This window comes from Rhinolophus hipposideros, assembly GCF_964194185.1.
Source record: "Rhinolophus hipposideros genome assembly, chromosome: 5".
NCBI classification, from domain to species: domain Eukaryota; kingdom Metazoa; phylum Chordata; class Mammalia; order Chiroptera; family Rhinolophidae; genus Rhinolophus; species Rhinolophus hipposideros.
The window spans coordinates 11953483-11962385 of record NC_138051.1 but is presented as its reverse complement, the minus strand read 5'-3'; the positions used below and the strand labels follow the sequence as shown (position 1 = coordinate 11962385).

Genomic DNA, 8903 nt, shown 5'->3' with positions numbered 1-8903 from the left:
ACGTGAAGTTATGAATGATATAAAAATAGAAACTTAAGACCACTTAAGTTTACATGACACAGTAATTCTTCTTAAAAGTATCATATGTAAAAAAGTTCAGAAATATATGTACATTTATAACTGAACAAAAGGAATTTGTTTTCCTGTGCACATCAAAGCCAAATGAGACACAAATGGGAGTTTGCAGCAAAGAAAGGAAAGGTTTATTTAAGGAAATGGCCCTCCTGCCAGTAGACACAGGTGAGCTAGTGCTTAAAGCCCTGGCCCCAATGGATAGGTTATATAGGGAAAGTGTCATTAGTCATGGGAGCTAAGGGAGTTGGGGTCATGGGCTCTACTGATTAGTGGCAGCTGGGGAAGAAGGTAGTTGATCATTGCATCAGGTCCTGATGTCACCCATGGCATTGTCCTGTCTGGATTCATGAGGATGTGGTCAGTGGGTCATTCCATTTTCACGGGTCTGAGGCTGAAACATAACTGAAGTCAAGATGTTATCTTTAGTTTGACCAAAACTCTGCTCTAGTTTGGGGTCTGGTTATTATATCTTTGTCATTTGATGCTGACAGAACCTGATGTCCTAAGCGATTTATGATTAAGGAAGTGGACATGCAGTTATGCACAAAGGTGGAAAGATCTGGTTGAAAGAAGGCCAGAGAGTCATAGTTCTATTAGACACTGAACAAAGGGAGCTTGAACTAAGGAAAAAGTCATAGTAAAGAAATGAAGTTGTTGTGCGGCTACACCTCTTAAACAATTTTGCTTATCACATCTAACGAAATAATGATTACAGACACAACACAAAAAAATTGACACTAGAAAAGAAAACATTGGAAGAAAAAGAAGAGAAACTAACAAAAAAAAAATCTACTTTAATTAAATCAGGCAATTTTTTAAATGGATTTGTGGAAATCAGTGATATAACTGCTATTGCTTTTCTAAACATGTTGGCTACTGTTTCAGAAGCTTTATGTTTAGATATCTCTCATATTATATAGTTATCAAATGGTATTGATTATATTCAAATAAGTGATTATTAATGCTTTATTGGTTGATACTTCATTTTATACATTCACCTTTAAATATTTTTTGATTCATATCTAGCATGTCCCCTGCCCTCTAGGAGGACCTGGAAAAAAGAAATGATGAATAACACAAGGCACCTGCCTGCTCTCAAGACACTTGCCACCTTTTGTGGGAGATAATAACGACATAAATTGTAACAATGCATAAAAGAAAAAGCTATACAGGAGTCAGAGAAAAATGCTTTTGGACTTCAGTAAAGAAAGATATTATTTCCTCTTAAAACTATGAGTTATGGCATTCTCTTTGCATGACTAAGAACAAAAGAGAAAATATAAAATACCATCATAATCAAAACTTGTATTTGATATATCTTGATGTTTCAGTGTGCTTTGTGCATTTATTCTACGCTATAGCCCTAGAAGATTCAGTACAAATGTTTTCAAGTTGAATGACTAAATTAAAAATAACAATAATAATAGTTACTATTAGGTAATAGTATTTTTAATAGGAGATACTTCCCTAAATATGGTTTACATAATGCACTATTTAGAAGCTGGCTTCTCAAAGCAGTCTCTTTAAAAGAAGATTAATATGTTTTAGGCTAATTCTGCCTCTTCTATAAGAAAATATGGAATCAAATGATTTGATTGTTTTATGTTTTTATTTTTTATGGTTAATTTAATGTCAAAATTTACTTTAATATATAATTTAATTATTTACTTGACTATTTTTAATTGACATAATTGACATATAACATTACATTATGTTCATACATAATGATTTTATATTTGTATATATTGTAAAATGATTATGACAGTAAGTATAGATAACATCTATCACCACACATACATAGTTACAAACATTTTTTTCTTGTGATGAGAACTTTTAAGATCTACTCTCTCAGCAACTTTCAAATATATAATGCATTATTAACTATAGTCATCATGTTGTACATTACATCCTCTGGACTTATTTATTTTATAACCAAAATTTGTACATTTTGAGCACCTTCACCCGTTTTGCCACCCTCCTCCGCCCACCTTTGGGAACCACCAAATTATTCTTTGTATTGAGGAGTTTGGTGTTTTGGTTTGTTTTAGATTTTACATATAAGTGAGATCATAGAGCACTTGTATTTCTCTGAGGTATTGTTACTGGAGAACTGGTTCTTGGTAAACGTCACAGGAAAAAATACTAGGATATACCAAATAAGTCATGTGAACAAAGACTGGCAAGCAGCAGATTTATTTAAGGGAAAAAAAAAAAAAGTTCACTTTCAAAATGGTATAAGAGTAGGCAGACCCAGAAGAGCAACTGAGCTGAAGAACAAAGAAGCTTAGGGTTTACTCAAATGGGGGCATGAAATATTCAAGATTTAGGGGTGGCGTTATAGGGGTGCCCAAGTCAGGTCCTCCCTGACTACTTCCTCCTATCAGGAGGTGGGATTCCCTTGTTTTAACTTGGCCCTTGTTGGAACTTTCATGGCAACACAGGGGAGGATTTTTTTTTTTTTTCCTGCAATGCTAACAGTATTATCATCCATTACAATTACCTGTCCCTGTACCTTTTGTAAGAATGATCTCATCTCTGTTTCTTGTACTTCCTCCCTCGTTTCCTCCTCACTTCCCTGTTCTATAGGCCTTAGTATATAAAGCCCTCAGGTCCATACATTTTGTCTCAAATGACAAGATTACCTTCTCTTTTATAGCTGAATAATATTCCATTATATTTATATGCTATACTTTATCCATATATGCCTCAGCTTCCATGTCTTTGCTATTGTAAATAATGATACAATGAATATGGGGGTCCACATATCTTTCCACGGTTAGTGTTTTTGGTTTCTTCAGATAAATATCCAGAAAAGGAATTGCTAGTGAGCCCAGTACACAAATACTCATCATTATGTTATAATTGCCTACTATATTTAGTACAATAACATGCTGTACAGATTTGTAGCTTAGGAACTGTAAGGGAACAAAATCTGTCACCCCAAAATATAGCTAATTGGCATTAGGACTATTTTAGGCTGGTTAATTTTAAGAAACAACAGGTATAAGAGAAGTTCTGAAAAACCAAGTAGAAGTTACCCTTTGTATAAAACATTTACATTTATAAGGGAAATCTCCATTTGTAAGGGTGTGTCCCACTCTGTACCAACAAGAGGGGTGATGAATTTATCTCCAGAAAAGCTTATCAGTGGCAGGAGACAAACACTTAAACCTACATAACAACTTTACCCTTGTTTACTGTGCTTTTCCTGGTAACCTCCCGTAACTGATTCCCACTCAGGCATCATCTTTTGTTATCAGCTGAAGACAGTATTTAAGATGAAGATGGTATTTAAGGTGGTGGCTTTAGGTATTTGGTGAGTTACTCAGTTTTCCTGGGTTTCTTCCAGGAATACAAGAGGTACACATATTATACTTGTTTGTTTTTTTCTCCGTTAATCTCTCTAAGCCAAGAACCCAGAAGGATAGAAGGAAAATTATGTTTCCTCCCCTAAAGAGCAATAGACTATACCATATAATTTAGGTGTGTGGTAGGCTACACCATCTAGGTTTGAGTAAGTGCACTCTATGGTCAAACAATGACAAAATCACCTAACAATGCATTTCTCAGAACATAATCCCCATTGTTAAGTGGTGAATGACTACAGTATTTTAACCATGGGTATGATGTTTGCTGTACAGCAAATCTCTAAAACTTATTCATCTTGTATAACTGAAACTTTATACCCATTAAACAACAACTCTCTATTTTCCTCTTGTATCTAATTAATTTTATCATATTTCACTTTTTTGTATCAATGACTGTATTCAAGTTTTCCAAATCCACTTGAATATTTTTTTTAAATCTCTGACTTAATTGGTTTCGTCATTTCTTTTATATTTTCATTTATCTCTGTGAACATACTCAAATAGTTATTTTGAATTTATTTCTGAAAATCACTTTTTTTTTTTCCAGTCTACAGTAACTTTATTGTAACAGAGAAATCAGGCTGCAGTAAGTCTACATGATTAGAGCAGATGGTGGTTATCTCCCCAACAGGTGAAGCCTGTGCCCAGCTGGCAGCACATGAAGGTTAAGACCAAAGCCCAGAATAGTAATTTCCTGGTTCCACCCTGCACTGCTCGACTCGTGATGTGATGTGACATGAGTGACTTCACCACAGCACTGAACGAAGGTACGAGGTCTAGCTGTGCAGAGGCAACATCCCGGCAGGAGACAATCACTGAAAATGATGCTGAAGTACCCTGTTTCCCCGAAAACAAGACCCAGCCGGACAATCAGCTCCAATGCGTCCCATGGAGCAAAAATTAATATAAGACCCGATTTTATAGAAGACTGGGCCTTATATTATAGTAAAATAAGACTGGGTCTTATATCAATCTCCGCTCCAAAAGACATACTAGAAGCGATTGTCTGGCTAGATTCCACCTTCAGGGAAACACGGTTTAAGTGCAGTTGCCTATTCTCTGCTGAGAAAGGTGAGGGCATGGGGCGAGCAGTAAGTGATGTTCTTCATTCTTCAGGTAAGTGAATGCAGTAGGATGAGGTGGGTGGTCAGTCGAGCAGAGGACAGGATGAAAATCTAGGCTAGTTATAGATCTCTGTGTCTACAGAAAAGAACGGCAGTGACTAGGGAGGCCAGAAGAACACTAAAATGCCTGCAAGTGCTAAAAAAGGGAGCCTTCTTTGTTTTTTTCTTAAATGAGACTGGAAACAGCATCTTTTTTTCTCTTGCTGCAGTGGCAGCAGACTTGCTGGTTTTCACAAAACACTGTTTCTGTAATGTGGTCTGTTGATAAGGTGCCTTAATCATGGGAAGACAAACATGAGGCTGACAGTTAATGTTAAAACTAGACCTTCTCACAAAGCCTATAATAAGTGGTATTTTCATGTTGGATTAACACCACCAGGTGCTTCAGTTAAAGCTTCGGGAATATGCAATGGCGTGATTGAAAGGTTCTTTTTGGCAATGACTTTCTTGTACATGTGAACTCCTTTGGAAAAGCTGGAGATACAAAGAAGAGGGAGAGTTTGGTTCAGAGCCACAAAGTTCCACACAGTTGCCTCTGCCTATTTACCTACATGTTTTTCGTTTGTTTCTTTTTTGTTTTGCCTTCTGAGAAACACATTCAAATGCTGAGTTTTAAGTACTGTGGTTGAAAGAAATGATCCTCTCACCACCAGCCACCCTCCCTCTTCCTCCCTGTGAATCTCACAACAGCAGAGGTGACAGCAAGGTTGTCTCTGTTTCCTCTTGTGAGGGAAATTATTTGGTGACCTGGTGAATGGCATGGGCAAGGTAGCCCACGTTGCCCGAGGTAACCTCTGCCACAGAGATACGGCCATCCTTTGTCATGTAGATGGAGAATTCCTTGGTCAGCCGCTCCACCTGTTCAGGCTTTAGTCCTGTGAAACAAAACATGCTGATCTGGTCGGTGATGTGCTGCCATTTGCGGGAGGACCCCTCTTTCTTGAGGTTGGAGACCAGCTGAGTCGGCATGCTGATGATGCGGTCAGCCATGCCTTTCACTTCCTGCAACCATTGTTTGCGCAGGTCGGGGCTGTTCAGAACCGTAGAGGCAATCCATTGACAGGAGGGTTGGAATACATGGGGCGAATCAAGATCTTCCACTGTGACTCTATCCTTTTGGCTTCATCAGCATCTTTGCAGACCACAGTGAAGGCTCCCACACGCTCACCGTATAAGCCCATGTTCTTGGCATAGGACTGGCAGAGACACACATTAATGTCCTGTTCGATGAAGTGGCGTACGGCCCAGGCGTCCTTGTTCCCATCACCACTGGCAAAGCCTTGGTCGGCCGTGTCAAAGAACGCAAAGAGATTGTTTTTGTCACCACTGCTGCTATCTCCTTCCACTGCTCAGGGCGAGGGTCCACTGCCGTGGGATTGTGGGCACAGGCGTGCAGGAGAAGAACACTTTGCTGTGGTGTTTTTGAAATGTCCTCCATAGCACCTGTGAAGTCAAAGCCGCATGTCTTGGGGTCCTAGTACCGATAACCCTGTAGCTGCATGCCAGTGTCCCTGAAGATGGGCGTGTGATTTCCCCAGGTGGTTTTGGGCAGAAAGACATCTCGACTGAACTTGAAAAATCTTTGCAGAAAACTCGCTCCGATCCTTAAGGCCCCGGTTCCAGAAATGCTCTGCACGGTGACATACCGGCCACTTTTCAACACTTCGCTGTGCTCACCCAGCGCTAATTCTGCAGATGCCTTACAAAATTCAGCCAGTCCCCCGATGGGTATTCTTTGTCCAAATTTTTTTGCAGCAATCTGGGCTTCTGCCTTCCAGATACTAGGAAGCACGTATGGCTTTCCATTATCATCCCGGTAGGCACCAACTCCCAGATTCATCTTTTTGCTGTTGGTGTCTCTCTTAAAGGCTTCTGTGACTCCCAGGATAGGATCTGGGGGCCCCATCTCTACATGGGCCCACCAAGAGCTGGTGGAAGGCGGCGGCGACCCCGGACAACATGCAGCTGGATGCAGCAGGGCCATGGTGGGCGGCGAGCGGGCGGTGGGTAGCTGCAGGACAGAGCGGAGGGTCAGCGGGCGCAAACACGGAGGCGCAGGCTCCTGCCGAAGGTGAGGACGGCGACCTGAAAATCACTTTTTGAATTGTGGATTTTTCTAGCCAATCTTCTTAGCCTTAGGTTCTGTCATGCATTTTGGAATTTTTATTTCTAAGCTTATTTTGTATAGGATTTCCCTCTCTCTCTTTCTGCCATGCTTCTTTCCTTCCTTCTTTCATTTGTCTTTTTCTTTCTTTCTTTCCTTCCTTCCTTCCTTCCTTCCTTCCTTCCTTCCTGCCTTCCTTTTTTCCTTCCATCCTTCCTTTCTTTTTTTCCATGGATCTATCTATCTATGTGACGATCTCCTCCTTTAATTTTTATCTCTCTCTAATTGCTATTTTGTAGCTGCCTCATTAAGCTCATATCATCCTCCTTTAAAACCGATATCTTAGATAGTGTTTCTGAGTGACTACAGGACGTTAGAAACATGGTAGATCCAAAAGCATATTTGACTCAGGTCCTCGTATAAAGGCTATGTCTTTTTCTACCACCTTCCAGCTGTTCTCAGCCTCATTTCATACTGGGTTTGGGTTATGCTTCACCCAAAAGCTTGACTTTAGTCTTTAAACGTAGCTCTGGAATTCAGTTTTCAGAAGAGTTCTTTGGCACCTCCATATATCCACCTGTTTCATGATTCTGAACCTACATGTGGTTTCCACCGTGTTCACTGTTCTGTGAGGCCATTCTTTCTCTGTTTCTGGTGCATAAAGAAGTTTCCTTTGAGATTCTGCTGTCTTTTTAATATTTATTTCTTAACCTATGTGTTTATAGTAAGAAGTTTTTTTGACTTTAGAATTCACTGTACCATTTTATCTATAAGTCCTTAATTGGTCTTCACAAGACATCTTTCAGTTAGTTATTATAAATTACGTAATGAAAAAATTGAAGTCCAGAAATCTTAAGTTACTGGGTTATAAAGCAGTGGGTCTGAAATTTGAACTCATGTAATTCAGATTTTAGAAACCTATTTTCTTTCTAGTCTACAAAACTTATCTTCTCAGAAACTAAACAAATGCATTTTTATTCGCCCTTATACAAATAAAACTATAGGGTAGGTATTTGATGTCAAACACAGTTTTCTTTCTCAAATGCTTCTTTACAGTTATCATATGCCTACCTTTTAACCCTAGAGAGCCAAGAAAGTCCCTACTTGAAAATAATAGTTCAGACATATTTTCATATGCTGTCACACAACAGTGTTATCCATAGAGAGCACATATAGCAAAATTGAATCCACATTATAACACCAAAGTCACATAGCATGTCAAAAGACTAAAAATATGGGGATTTTTTTTTAATTATTTTGACAAGCATAGTCCGATATGGGGATGATAACAAACATCTATAAACATATTTTTTAAATAAAACCATACTCATCAATTTATTTGCCCACTTAACAACTTAATCATGTTATTTTAAATTAACTTGGAAAGGATGTTTTTGCCCAATATTGTGCAATGTAGTTCTCTTCAATGTATTACTTTATGTCTCTCTATACACACACAAACACACACACACACACACACACACACACACACACACGCACGAGATCTGACAATTAAGTTCCCAAACTCATTCTAGAAAAAGTGCTACATACCTCATTGCTGAATATCATTGTGATCACCTTTGAACTATACTCCTTCAGAAGCTATGCACTGATGCCAATGACTAGTCTACCCTTCAAAGCAATTTTGGAACTCTTTCTGGAATGGCCATCAGAGCTGTCATTGTATTACCCTTAACGTCCTGAATGCCATGAAAATGTCTCTCTTTCAATATTTCTTTTTCTTTCTTCTTTTTTTTTTAATATTTCTTTTTCTTTGGGTAAAGAAAGAAGTTATTGGAGGCCAGATCAGGTGAGTAGGGAGGGTGTTCCAATACAGTTATTTGTTTACTGGCTAAAAACTCCCTCACAGACAGTGCTGTGTGAGCTGGTGCATTGTCGTGATGCAAGAGTCTTGAATTGTTGCTGAAAGTTCAGGTCGTCTAACTTTTTTCACACAGCCTTTTTAGCACTTCCAAATAGTAAACTTGGTTAACTGCTTGTCCAGTTGGTACAAATTCATAATGAACACTCTCTCTGGTATCAAAAAAGGTTAACAATATAGTTGCAACAAGTTCTTGAACTTAATTGTCTGACCTCATGTTTGTGTGTTTGTGTGTGTGTGTGTGTGTGTGTATTATATCAGACAGCACTGGTACAACTTATTATGCATAAACACGCATATTTCTTCTCTACGGAAAAAAATCCTACAACAGGTTAATTTATTCCCACATA

General features: G+C 38.8%; 1 pseudogene across 1 annotated transcript; it reads right to left on the bottom strand.

The window, feature by feature from the left end:
- Positions 1–5302: 5302 nt before the first annotated feature.
- On the bottom strand, positions 5303–8240 carry LOC308497527 (aspartate aminotransferase, mitochondrial-like; annotated as a pseudogene). The gene is made up of 2 exons: positions 8223–8240; positions 5303–6709 (listed from the first exon to the last, which is right to left on the bottom strand). The product of its transcript is annotated as an aspartate aminotransferase, mitochondrial-like (transcript).
- Between the last annotated feature and the right edge of the window lie 663 nt (positions 8241–8903).